Source organism: Mirounga leonina, unplaced genomic scaffold (genome assembly GCF_011800145.1).
Source record: "Mirounga leonina isolate KUSES-001 unplaced genomic scaffold, KU_Mleo_1.0 Mir_493, whole genome shotgun sequence".
NCBI lineage: Eukaryota > Metazoa > Chordata > Mammalia > Carnivora > Phocidae > Mirounga > Mirounga leonina.
Genome location: NW_023270780.1, coordinates 2353144 through 2367440, shown reverse-complemented (window position 1 = coordinate 2367440; position 14297 = coordinate 2353144). Strand labels below are relative to the sequence as shown.

General features: G+C 37.8%; 1 protein-coding gene across 2 annotated transcripts in view; it reads left to right on the top strand.

The window, feature by feature from the left end:
- The window catches only part of ARNT (aryl hydrocarbon receptor nuclear translocator), a 73830-nt gene that overhangs the window by 8679 nt on the left and 50854 nt on the right, over positions 1–14297 (top strand). The gene's annotated exons all lie outside the window — the stretch shown is intronic.

Here is a 14297-nt window from a genome sequence, read left to right as displayed (position 1 = left end):
TTAGGATTTGCTTATGTCCTTTGTGTGGAATGCCTTTTTCCACTCCTTAAACTTTTTTTGAGGCCCAGCTTCATTTACCTTTTTGAAACTTGCTGGCTGGCTGGTTGCCTGCCTTGTTTCCTTTACTTTTTCCTTCTTATTGAGTACCTTCTCTGTGCTACGAACTATGCCACTTCTTAATTTAAACCATCTCAGAATCATCTTTTCTTTCTCTAAATTCCTCTAACTCAGATTCTATATAAATCTATTACTAAAAGTGTGAACTTTATTTTTAATTGGAGATTTTGCTTTTTCTTAGGGAATTTACATGTAATCACTATTTAAATTTTATAGGACAAAACAGAAAAAGCATTAGCAATAACAAAAATATATTCAGTCTTACTAATGACAGATAAATGAACATTAAACTAACAAGAATCATTTTATACCTAGAAAATTAGCGAAAATTTGAAGGATTGCTAGGACTTAGCGCAGGTGGACATATGAATAATTTGATATGGTTGGTGAGGCTCTTAATTGGTATAGCCTTCTTGGAGTGTAATGGGAAAAGTTTTAAATATGTTCCCTTATATCCAGGGGGTCATTTTCAGAAATTTATTAGTGTAGAAACACTGGCACCATGCATAAAAATACACAGTGGTGTTCATTGAAACATTATTTATGATACCGATTGTTTGAATGTCATAAATATATACATTGTACTAAGAAGTGCTATATAACTATTAAAAAGGGTGAGCTAACTCTATTTATTGACATGATACACATTCCAAATTTATTGTTATATGGAAAAAACAAAAGATTCAGAATAAATATTATATGCTCACTTTCTTATGTAAAAATTACCAAAAAACCTTTGATATATGGTATATAGAAAAAGATCTGGAAAGATTCATATCAAAATATTAATAGCAGTTACCCACAAGGGGGAAATGGGATTGGAGTGTGTGTAGAGGATTTTACTTTTGATTGTTCACTTCTGTATTTTTTTTTTTTTAAGATTTTTTTTTTTTAAATTTATTTATTTGAGAGAGAGAATGAGACAGCATGAGAGGGAGGAGGGTCAGAGGGAGAAGCAGACTCCCTGCTGAGCAGGGAGCCCGACATGGGACTCGAAACCAGGACTCCAGGATCATGACCTGAGCCGAAGGCAGTCGCTTAACCAACTGAGCCACCCAGGCGCCCCTGTTCACTTTTGTATTGTTGAATATTTTTAGAGACTTTTACATTTGTTTTTCTGTATATCCATATTTTAATATGTTGTTTTTGTAATGAAAAAATTAATAGCAAAATCAATTAACATTTTGGTGTTGGATATATATATATTTTAAATATTTTATGTATTTATTTGAGAGAGAGAATGAGATAGAGAGAGAGCATGAGAGGGGGGAGGGTCAGAGGGAGAAGCAGACTCCCTGCTGAGCAGGGAGCCGGATGCGGGACTTGAGCCCGGGACTCCAGGATCATGACCTGAGCTGAAGGCAGTCGCTTAACCAACTGAGCCACCCAGGCGCCCCGGTGTTGGATATATTTTTATAAAGCTACTATTTAAGGAGTACTTACAGTGTTTCAGGTGCTATGCTGAGTTCTTTTCACATGCAGTATCTAATATCTTCTGAAAAAGTCGGTACTATGACCTACATTTTACAGATAAACTCAGAGAGATTAAATCATGTAGGTGGTTAAGTGGCAACCCTAGGATTGGAATCCAGATTTATCTAATTTTAAAGCTTAAGCTTTGTTCTCTTAGATTTTCAATGTGTGCCACCCCCCCTACATTTTCTTTTAAAAAAATTGGGATCATGCATTTTCCAGTTATAAAAGTAATACATACTTAATATAAAAGACAAAATAATGATATACAGAAAATCAAATGTAGAAGTCTCTAAATGCCATCCCAGAGATAACCACTGTTCGTTTATTGTGTAACATTTCGCTCACTCCATTCTAGCCATGATGTCATCCATACTGTTTCTAGAACTTAACAGGCATGTTCTCACCTCTGGATCTTTACACTCTGCCTATAATGCTTTTCCCCCAGATACCTGCATGGTTTATTCCCTTATCTCCTTTTCTTATCTCTTGTCTCCTATTCCTATCTCCTTTTACCTTTTCAGTGATGTCTTTCCTCACTATCTAAAATTGCTGTCCTCCTATCCTTCAACTTTTATATACTTTTTTTTTTCCTAAGGAGTGGGAGAGAGGATCTCAAGCAAACTCAGTGTTGAGGATGGACCCTGATGCGGGGCTCGATCTCAGAACCCTGAGATCATAATCTGAGCCGAAAACAAGAGTTGGACATTTAGGGGCACCTGGGTGGCTCAGTCGGTTAAGCGACTGCCTTCGGCTCAGGTCATGATCTCAGGGTCCTGGGATCGAGCCCCGCATCGGGCTCCCTGCTCGGCGGGAAGCCTGCTTCTCCCTCTCCCACTCCCCCTGCTTGTGTTCCCTCTCTCGCTGTCTCTCTGTCAAATAAATAAATAAAATCTTAAAAAAGAAAGAGTTAGACATTTAACCGACTGAGCCACCCAGGCTCCCCTAACCATTATATACTTGTGATTTGACTTCCCCTGGTTTATTTTTCTCCACATTTATCACTATATAATGTATTATTAGGTTGAATCATACGAAGTTTGATTTTGAAATTTGATATTTATTCATTTTTTACCTATAAAATGTTACTTTCATATTGTCATCCCAATTTATATATATATATTTTTAAAAAGGTTTTATTTATTTATTTCAGAGAGAGAGAGTGAGAGAGAGCACATGAGGGGGGGAGGGTCAGAGGGAGAAGCAGACCCCCAGCTGAGCAGGGAGCCCAATGCGGGACTCGATCCCGGGACTCCAGGATCATGACCTGAGCCGAAGGCAGTCGCTTAACCGACTGAGCCACCCGGACGCCCCCCAATTGATATTTTAATTATTTTTCTTGTCCTACTAACATGTAAAGTTTATAAGGGTTAGGACTCTGGGATCATGACCTGAGCCAAAGGCAGACGCTCAACCAACTGAGCCATCCAGGCGTCCTGCATATAAACTTTAAAAAAGGAATATATTATGTATTTTTTTCTGTAGCTTATTTTTCCGTAATCATATACGGTGGATAACTTTCCATTTCAATGGTATAGATCCATCTCAAAATTTTTCTGATATATTACTTTTTTTTTATTGTGGCAAAATGCAAATAACATAAATTTGCCATTTTAACATTTTTTAAGTGTACAGTTCATTGGCCTTAGTATATTCATATTGTTGTGCAGCCATCATCACCATACACCTCCAAAACTTTTTTCATCTTGCAAAACTGAAATTCTGTACCCAGTAAATAATAACTCCCCATTTTCCAAATCCCTCCACCCCTTGGAAACAACCATTCTATGCTTTTTCTCAATGAATTTGACTATTCTAGGTACCTCATTTAAGTAGAGTCATAGAGTATTTCTCCTTTTGTGACTAGCTTATTTCACTTAGCTAGTATCTTCAAGGTTCATCTGTATTGTGTGTTATTGCAGGATTCGTTTTTTTAAAAGGCGATGTATATGCCCCAATTTTTTATCCATTCATCTGTCAGTGGACACTTGGCTTACTTCCACCTCTTGGCTATTGTGAATATTGCTGCTATGAATGTGGATGTTGTCTAAGTATCTCTTTGAGACTCTGCTTTCAATTCTTTTGAGTATATATCCAGAAGTAGAATTGCTGGATCATAAAGTAGTTCTGTTTCTAATTTTTTAGGACTCTCCATACTGTTTTCCATAGTGACTGCACCATTTTATATTCCCACTAACACAGTACAAGAGTTCCAGTTTCCCCACATCCTCACCAATACTTTTTTTTTTTTTTAAAGATTGTTTATTTGAGAGAGAGAGCAAGAAAAAGCATGAGTGGGGGGTGGGGGGAAGATGGAGAAGCAGGCTTCCTGCTGAGGAGGAGGATCATGACCTGAGCTGAAGGCAAACGCTTAACTGACTGAGCCATCCCGGTGCCCCAGTACTTGTTATTTTTTAATTTCAAAAAGTTTTAAGTATGCCCTGTGCCCAACATGGGGCCAGAACTCACGACCCCAAGATAAAGAGTCATATGCTCTACCAACTGAGCCAGCCAGGCACTCATTTATTTTTTATTATTTAAAAAATGTTTAAAATAATTTTTTTTTTTAAGATTTTATTTATTTGCGAGAGAGAATGAGAGAGAGCATGAGAGGGAGGAGGGTCAGAGGGAGAAGCAGACTCCCTGCTGAGCAGGGAGCCCGATGCGGGCCTCGATCCCGGGACTCCAGGATCATGACCCGAGCCGAAGGCAGTCGCTTAACCAACTGAGCCACCCAGGTGCCCAAAAAATGTTTAAAATAATTTTTAAATTTTTTTGGTGGTGGCCATCATAATGGGTGTGAGGTGATATCTATCTCATTGTAGTTTTGATTTGCATTTCTTTAATGATTAGTAATGGTGGAGCATCTTTTCATATGCTTATTGGCTATTTGTGTATCTTGGAAGAAATGTCTATTCAAGTCTTTTAGACATTTTAAAATCAGTTTATGTTTTTTGTTGTTGTTGAGTTGTAGGAGTTGTTTATGTAGTCTCGATATTCATTCCATATCAGATATATGATTCGCAAATTTTTTTTCCTATTCCATGTGTTGCCTTTTTACTCTCTTGATAGTGTTTTTTTTTTTAAGATTTTATTTTTAAGTAATCTCTACACCCAACATGGGCCTTGAACCCACAATCCTGAGATCAAGAGTCGCATGTTGTACCAACTGAGCAGCCAGGCACCCTGATAGTGTTCTTTGATGCATAAAAGTTTCTAGTGATAAAGTCCAATTTATCTTCTTTTTTTAACTTTTGTTACTTGTGCTTTTGATATATTCAAGAAATTGCCAAATTCATTGTCATGAAGTTTTCCTCCTATGCTTTCTTCTAGAGTTAACTAGTTTTAGTTCTTACATTTAGGAATTTGATCTGAGTTAATTTTTGTGTATGATATAAAGTAAGGGTACAACTTCATTCTTTTGCTTGTGGATAAACAGTTTTCCCTGTACCACTTGTTGGAAAAAACTGTCCTTTCCCCACTGAATTGTCTTGAAACCCTTGTTAAATCATTTAACTATACATGTAAGGATTTATTTCTAGGCTCTCTATTTTTTTCTATTGGCCTATATGTCTGTATTTGTGCCAGTACCATACTGTTTTGGTTACTAGTTTGTGATAATGCATCATCATTTTATTTATTTATTTTTTTTAAGATTTTATTTATTCATTTTGAGAGAGAGAATGAGACAGAGAGAGAGAGCATGAGAGGGGGGAGGATCAGAGGGAGAAGCAGACTCCCTGCTGAGCAGGGAGCCCGATGCGGGACTCCATCCCAGGACTCCAGGATCATGACCTGAGCCGAAGGCAGTCGCTTAACCATCTGAGCCACCCAGGCGCCCCTGCATCATCATTTTAATGATGAGTACTTAAGTACATTCTTTATCCAGTATTAAAGGCGGTTATAAATGCTTGGGCTTGTAATAAAAGACATGCATAAAAGAGGTTTTGTGTTTTTAGGTTGGGTGCAATTTATTTTTTTATTTTATTTTTAAAGATTTTATTTATTTATTTGACAGAGAAAGACACAACACAGCGAGAGAGTGAACACAAGCAGGGGGAGTGGGAGAGGGAGAAGCAGGCTTCCTGCTGAGCAGGGAGCCCGATGAGGGGCTTGATCCCAGGACCCTAGGATCATGACGTGAGCCGAAGGCAGACGCTTAACGACTGAGCCACCCAGGTGACCCGGTTGGGTGCAATTTATTACAAATAAACTTTGGAGGTAGATTTTAGGAATAATAAATAAAACATTAAAAACATATCCAAAGTTCATATTTCAGACATTAAGAACATGATGAATTATTGTTCCCAAGGTTTCTTTTTGAACATTTTACGATCCAAAATATTTTTAAAAGATACTTAATTTATTTGAGAGAGGGAGAGGGTAAGTGTGAGTTGGGGGAGGGGCAGAGAGAGAGCGTTAAGCGGACTCTGTGCTGAGCACTGAGCCCAGTGTGGGGCTTGATCTCACGACCCTGAGATCATGACCTGAGCCAAAAACACAAGAGTCAGACAGACGCTTAACCGACTGAGTCACCCGGGTCCCCCATCCAACTTTTAATGCTTCCTTTATCATTCCTGTTTTCCTTCATTGTGTGTTTTCAGTGACTTAGTTTTATATTATTTCTCCTATTTCAGGAAAGGAAGTTACATTTAGAAGTAGCTTTTCTGTAAATTTGGGAGATTATTTGACTGACTAAACATATTTACTATTTTTCTGTAATTTCTGTGAAATTGTGATTTTTTTTATTATTTCGTATTCTATTGGACTGATGTACATTTCACCATTTCTGAGATGTAAAGCTAACATAGGACTAAAGAATGTAGAATAGGAAAGGGAGAGAAGCCACCCACAAATTTGAGTGAACTAGAAAGGTACATAAATCTTTTAGTTGGAATCAAGGGAAAAAGCTGTTCAGAGCTGAAGGGAGGTCCTTAGTTTCTAACAAAAATCTCCTAAAGGCTCTATTAATACAAGGGTCACTTTATGGAAAAACTCCCGAATTGCACAAGACCCCATTAGGCAGGCGAAATGGGCTGTGGGGCAGCCAGTCTGCATTAGGAATGGCTGGGCTGGAGGCCACGGCTCAGGCCCAGGACCTGAAGGTAGGAGCAGGCTGGAAGAACTCTAGACACAGAGGTTAGTGCATTCACCCAGATCCCTGGCTTTCCATTTGGTCTCTAGGATGTGGATGCTTTCCTCAGGCAAGGCTGTAAAATTGTGATTTTAATAGAAGGTACTTGATTTCAGTGCAATAAGAATACTCCTTAACTATGCTACCCTGTTTTTCCATTTGAAAGGGGCTAATATTAGTGATTCAAATCCAGAGTATATTAAAAGAATCATACATCATTATTAGTTTCCCTGCTGTGACAAATTAACAAACTGGGGGGTTTAAAACAACAGAAATGTATTCTTTCACAGCTCTGGAGGCTCAGAATCTGAAATGAAGATGTTGGCAGCTTTGGTTCCTTCTGGAGGCTCTGAGGGAGAAATCTCTCCCTCTTCTCTAGCTTGGACATGTCACTCCAGTCTCTGTGTCCCTGTATCCAATGTGTCTCTCCTTCCTCTAATAAAGAAAGCAGTCAGGGACACCTGGATGGTGCAGTGGGTTGAGCGTCCGACTCTTGGTTTCTACTCAGGTCCTGATCTCAGTGGTGAGTGCTCGGTGCTGAGCGCTAGTTCCCTTGAGACTTTCTCTCCTCTCCCTTTCCCCCTCCTCCTGCCCTGCGTGTGTGCCTATTCATGCACTCTTGCTTTCTCTCTCTCAAATCTTAAAAAAAAAAGAGCAGTCATTGGATTTATAACCCAACCTAAGCCATTATGACCTTAGTCTTAGCTAATTTTATCTTCAGGGACCCTATTTCCAAGTAAGGTCACATTCTGAGATTCTGTGTGGACATGCATTTTTATATTATTCAATCTACTGCAATTACTGAGTAGGGTTTATTCCAGGAACTCAGAGATGGTTCAACCTCAGAAAACTTGTAATTCATGCCATTAACAAACTAAAAGAAAAAATAATTACATTAATAAATGCTTTACAAAAGTATTTGTTTCAAATTTTAAAAAAAGTACATTCTTGATTGGGGGGGCGGTGGGAGGGGGGCAGAGGGAGAAGCAGACTTCCTGCTAAGCACAGAGCCGGATGCGGGTCTTGATCCCAGGACCCTGAGATCTTGACCTGAGCCGAAGTCAGGTGCTTAACCAACCGATTGAGCCACCCAGGCATCCCGTTTTTAAAAAAATTTCCCCAGGCGCTTGGGTGGCTCAGTCATAAGCGTCTGCCTTCCGCTCCGGTCATGATCTCAGGGTCCTGGGATCAAGCCCTGCATCGGGCTCCCTGCTCCACGGGAAGCTTGCTTTTCCCTCTCCCACTCTCCCCTGCTTGTGTTCCTTCTCTCGCTATCTCTCTGTCAAATGAATAAATAAAATCTTTAAAAAACAAAACAAAAAAACTTCCAAACTATTTTCTGAAGTGGCTGTGCTGTATTACATCTACCAGCAATGTATAAGTGGTCTTTTTCTGTATCTTTCCCAGCATTTGGTATTTTTATTTATTTTTATGTTAGCCATTCCAGTAGGTATGTAATGCATCTCAGTGTGGCTTAAATTTGCATTTCCCTCGTGGCTAATGATGTTGACCGTGTTTTCATATGAATATTTACCATTTTTGTATCTTTGGTGAACTGTCTCTTCATGTCTTGCCCCTGTTGTAGTCAGACTGCCTTTTTTTTTTTTTTTTAAAGATTTTATTTATTTATTTGACAGATAACGAGAGCAGAAACACAAGCAGGGGGAGCTGGAGAGGGAGAAGCAGGCTTCCCACCGAGGAGGGAGCCCGATGCGGGGCTCCATCCCAGGACCCTGGGATCATGACCTGAGCTGAAGGCAGACGCTTAATGACTGAGCCACCCAGGCGCCCCCGGACTGCTTTTTTTAATGTTGATTTTTGAGCGTTCTTTTTATATTCTGGATACAAATCCTTGCCTTCAGTATTTTCTTCCACTCTGTTACTTGTCTTTTCATCTTCTGGCAGTCATTCACAGACTAAAAGTTTTTAATTTTAATGAAATCCGATTTATCACTTTTACTGTTCATGGATCATGCTTTTGGTGCCAAATCTAAGTACTCTGCCTAGACCTAGATCCTGAAGATTTTCTCCTTTTTTCCCCTCTAAACGTTACATAGTTTTTACATTTACATAGTGATCCATTCTGATTAATTTTTATATAAAGGGCAAAGCTTAGATTGAGGTTCAGTTTTTCATCTACAGTTGTCCAGTTGCTCTAGCACCATTTGTTGAAAAGACGATCTTTCCTCCATTGAATTGTTTTTGCACTTTTGTCAGAAATCATTTGGGCATATTTGTGTGGGTCTGTTTCTGGCTTCCATTGCTCTGTGTCCCTCTGCCAAGACTCCATACTTTTGATTACCATAGATACATAATAAGCCTTGAAATTGAGTAGACTGATTCCTGCCACTTTTCTCTGTCAAAATTGTTTTAGCTATTAAGTTCCTTTACCTTTCCTTAAAAATTTTAGAATTATCTTCTTTATAAAAGCATCTTGATAGAATTTTGATAGGAATTACATTAAACTTGTCTATCAGTTTGAAGAGAATTGACATCTTTATTATGTTGAGTCTTTAAAATCATGAGCATGGTATCTCTCTCCATTTATTTAGATCTTTGATTTCTTTCATCAGTGTTGTGTTGTTTTCAGCATACAAGTCCTGTGTTTGTTGTATTTATACTCAAGTATTTTTTTTTAAAGTGATTACAAGTAGCTTTTTAAAAATTTATTTTTTATTTTTTAAAGATTTTATTTATTTGAGAAAGAGAACGAGCGAGGGAGAGCATGAATGGGGGGAGAGGCAGAGGGCAAAGCAGACTCCCTGCAGAGCAGAGAGCCTGATGTGGGGCTCCATCCCAGGACCCTGGGATCATGACTTGAGCCAAAGGCAGATGCCTAACCAACTGAGCCACCCAGGCACCCCACAATTTATTTATTTATTTTAGAGAAAGAGCGAGTGCGAGCAGGGGGAGGAGGAGAAGGAGAGAGAGAATCCTTAAGCAGATTCCCCGCTGAGTGCGGAGCCTGATGCAGAGCTTGATCCCAGGACCCTGAGATCATGATCTGAGGGCCGCTTAACCGACTGAGCCACCTAGGCGTCCCTGTAGATAGCTTTGTATTTTTAATTTTGGTGTCTATTAGTTGCTAATATATAGAAGCATTTTATTCTTGTATACTTATCTTGTGTCCTGCAATTTTACTGGATTCACTTACTTGCTCTGAGTTTTTTTGTTAGATTCCTTGGAATTTTCTACAAAGACATGGCATCTGTGAAGTTTTATTTCTTCTTTTTGATCTTTATGCCTTTTGTTTCCTTTTCTTGCATTTTTTGCACTGGCTAGGGTTTCCCAGTATATTTGAATAAATGATAAGAGGGAATATTCTTGTTTAGTTCCCAATCATAAAAGGATTGTCTTTCACAATTAAGTATAATATTAGCTTTAGGCTCTTTCTTTCTTTCTTTCTTTCTTTTTGTTGTTTTGGGGTTTTTGGAGGGGTTGATTCTTTTTTCAAGTTGAGAACATTTCCCTCTATTTTTATTTTTGTGATTTTTTAATTAGGAATGAGTGTTGGATTTTATCAAATGCTTTCTTGCATAAGTTGATATGATCATCTGTTATTTTCCTTCTTTATCTTACTAATATGGTGGATTATGTTGATTGATTATTAAATATTGAGCCAGTTTGCTTCCCTGGAGTAAATCACATTTGGTCATGTTATATAATTCTTTTCCATATTGCTAAATTTTATTTGCTAATACTAAGAATTTTTATATGTTTTCATGAGGAATATTGATCTCTAGTTTTTTTGTCAGTTTGCTTTGTTTTTGTACTGATTTTGTCTGGTTTTGTTATCAGGGCAATTCTAGCTTCCTAAGAGGAATTGGTAAGTGTCCCCTTTCTCAACCAGTTTCTGGAGGAGATTGTGTAGAACTGATATAATTTTTTAAATGTTTGGTAGAATTCTTCGTCTAGACTTGGAGATTTCTTTTTTGAGAGCTTTTATTTTTTATTTTTTTTAAAGATTTTATTTATTTATTTGACAGAGAGACAACGAGAGAGGGAACACAAGCAGGGGGAGTGTGAGAGGGAGAAGCAGGCTTCCCGCGGAGCAGGGAGCCTGATGAGGGGCTCGATCCCAGGACCCTGGGATCATGACCTGAGCCGAAGGCAAATGCTTAACGACGGAGCCACCCTGGCGCCCCGAGAGCTTTTAAATTATGGATTCAATTTCCTAATATTTATGGGGCCATTCAAGTCATCTGTTTTGTATTGGGTCTGTATTTTTTCAAGGAATTGGTCCATTTTGTCTAAGTTGTCAAATTTATGTTTGTAAGTTATTCCTAGTATTACCACTACTCTCATTTCTTTGAGGTTTGTAGTGATATGTGTCTTTTTGGTTTTTTTTTTTTTTTCTCTTTTCATTTCTGATATTGGTAGTTTTGTTTGCTAGGCGTTGTCCATTTTTGGGATCTATTTAAAGAACTAGCTTTTGATTTTATTTTTTTAAAGTATTTTTCTGTTTTCAAATTCATTGGTTTATGTTGTCTATTCCTTCGTTTTGCTTGCTTTGGGTTTAATTTGTTCTTTTTCTAGGTGCTTGAAGTGGAAGCTTAGATGATTGACTTGACTTTTCCTCTTTTCCAGTGTAAGCATTTTAGTGCTCTAAATTTTCTCTGAGTACAGCTTTTGCTGTGTTCCACAAATTTTACTATCTTGTATTTTAATTTGCATTGTAGTTCTGTGTATTTTTAATTTCATTTGAGACTTCTTTTTTGACTCATCTATTATTTAGAAATGTGTCATTTAGTGTCCAGGTGTATGGTGATTTTCCTGTTATCTTAGTTCTAGATTAATTCCATTGTAGTTGGAACATAATCTGTGATTTCATTCTTAAATTTGTTGAGGCTTAATGGCCCGGGATATTTCCTATCTTGGTTTATATTCTGCGGACACTTGAAAAGAATGTGTACCTGCTATTGTGGTTAGAGTGTTTGAGTAAATGTTAATTAGATCCTGTTGGTTGAGGGTGTCATTGAGATCTTTTATATCTTTGCTGATTTTCTAATTGTTCTTTCAGTTGAATGAGGGGTGTTGAAGTCTCCAGCTATAATTATTTTCTCCTTTCTGTTTTATCAGTTTTTGTTTAACAGATTTTGCAGTGCTCTTGTTTGGTGCATAACTGCCAAATGTCTTCTTGGTGGCTTGAATATTATATAATGTGCTTTGTCTCTGGTCATTTTGCTTTGGAGTTTACTTGATTATTATTAATACAGTTACTCTTGCTTTCCTTTGATCAGTGTATAATATATCTTTTTTCATCCTTTTCCTTTCAACCTGTCTCTACTATTACATTTGAAGCAACTTTTTTTTTTTTTTGAAGCATTTCTTATAGAGTGGGTCATTTTTTTTGTTTGTTCTGCTAATCTTTTTTTACTAATTGGTATATTTAGACCATTTACATTTAATAAGATTGGTATGTTAGGGCTTAAGTCTGCTGTTTTCATTTGTTTGGGTTTCTGTTTCTCTATTTTTTTCTCTGCCTTCCTGTAGGTTATTTGAACATTTTTTAGAATTCCATTTTGAGGAGTGCCTGACTGGCTCAGTTGGAAGAGTATGTGACTCTTGATCTTGGGATTTTGGGTTTGAGCCCCACATTGGGTGTAGGGATTACCAAAAAATATATATATAAACTTAAAAAAAATAAAATAAATAAAAGTAAAATCTTAAAAAGAATTGCATTTTGATTTATATGCAATGTTTGCTGGTGTATCTCCTTGTATAGCTTTTCTGGTAATTGCTGGAGTGGGCATTGCATTATATATCATAACATCACAGTCTATGGGTGGTGTCATTTTACCACTTTAAGTGTTAGCATCCTACCTCCCTTTAGTATCCCCATTTGTAATTTAATTGTCATAAATATTTCCTCTATATATATTCAGAAACATATCAGTGTTGTATTTTTTGCTTCAACCACCAAATGTAATTAAGAAAACTCAAAAGGAGAAGGAAAGCCTATGGATTTTACCCATATTTCTGCATACTGTGTTCTTTTTTATTTCTTGATATGTTTCAGAATTCCTTGTTTTATAATTTCTTCCCTTTTTGGAGAATTTTGTTTAGTCTTTTTTTTTTTTTTTTAAATTTATTCATGAGAGAGAGAGAGGCAGAGGGAGAAGCAGGCTCCCCGTGGAGCAGGGAGCCCGATGTGGGGCTCAATCCCAGGACCCTGGGATCATGACCCGAGCCGAAGGCAGACGCTTAACTGACTGAGCCCCCCAGGCATCCCGTTTAGTCATTTTTTAAGGATAGGTCTGTTGGTTGCAAGTTTTCCTGAGTTGTACATCATCAGAAAGTGTGTTGATTTCCCCTTCACTCCTGAATGGTATTTTCACTCGTTGTGGGATTCTGGGTTGACAGTTCTTTTTTCCCTACAACTTAAAGATATCGTGCCATGTTCTTTTTGCCTCCATGGTTTCAGGTGAAAAATCTGCTGTTGTTTGAATTATTTTTCTTCTGTAGGTAAGGTGTAATTTTTCTCTAGCTACTTCCAAAACTTAATCTTTAGTTTTTAGAAGTTTAATTGTGATGTGTGTTGGAATGCATTTCTTTAGGTTTATCCTTTTGGGGTTTACTCAACTTCTTGAATCTGTAGGTTACATTTCTTGCCAAATTTGGGAAATTTTTAGACATTATTTTTCAGCTTTGCCCTCTTTCTCTTATCTTTCCAGTACTCTACTGGATAATTTCTAGTGTTCTGTCTTCCATTTCACTGATTCTTGTCTTTTTTCTCTCCATTCTGCTCTTCAGTCAATCCATTTAACTTTTTTATTTCAGTTATTTTTCAGTCAGTTCTAAAATATCTATTTGATTCTTTATATCCTGTTTCTTTATATCCTGTTTCTTGTTGAGACTGTTTCTTTGCTGAAGCTTTCAATTTATTTATTTCAACTATGTTAATAATTGTTGAAGCATTTTTATCATGACTGCCTTTAAAATCTTTGTCAGATAATTCTAACATTTATGTTTTGCCATCGTTTTCATTCAGTTTGAGATCTTCTTGGTTCTTGGTATGATGAGTGATTTTCTTTCTTAAAATTGAAGTTTGAATATTTTTGTATTATGTGATATTAGATCTTTTTTTTTTTTTAAGATTTTATTTGTGAGAGCTCGAGAGCGAGAGAAAGTGCTCACATAAGAAGGGGAAGCGGCAGGCAGAGGGAGTAGCAGGTTCTCCGCTGAGCAAGGAGTCTGATGTGGGACTCAATCCCAGGACCCTAGGATTATGACCTGAGCTGAAGGCAGATGCTTAACCGGCTGAGCCACCCAGGCGTCCCAGATATTGGATCTTTTTTTTTTTTTTTTTAAGATTTTATTTATTTATTTGACAGAGAGATAGAGAGACAGCACAAGTAGGCAGAGTGGCAGGCAGAGGGAGAGGGAGAAGCAGGCTTCCCGCTGAGCAGGGAGCCCGATGCGGGGCTCGATCCCGGGATCCAGGATCATGACCTGAGCCAAAGGCAGTCGCTTAACCAACTGAGCCACCCAGGTGCCCCTATCACAAGCTTTTAAAAGTGAAGGCTACGGGCGCCTGGGTGGCTCAGTTGGTTAAGCGACTGCCTTCGGCTCA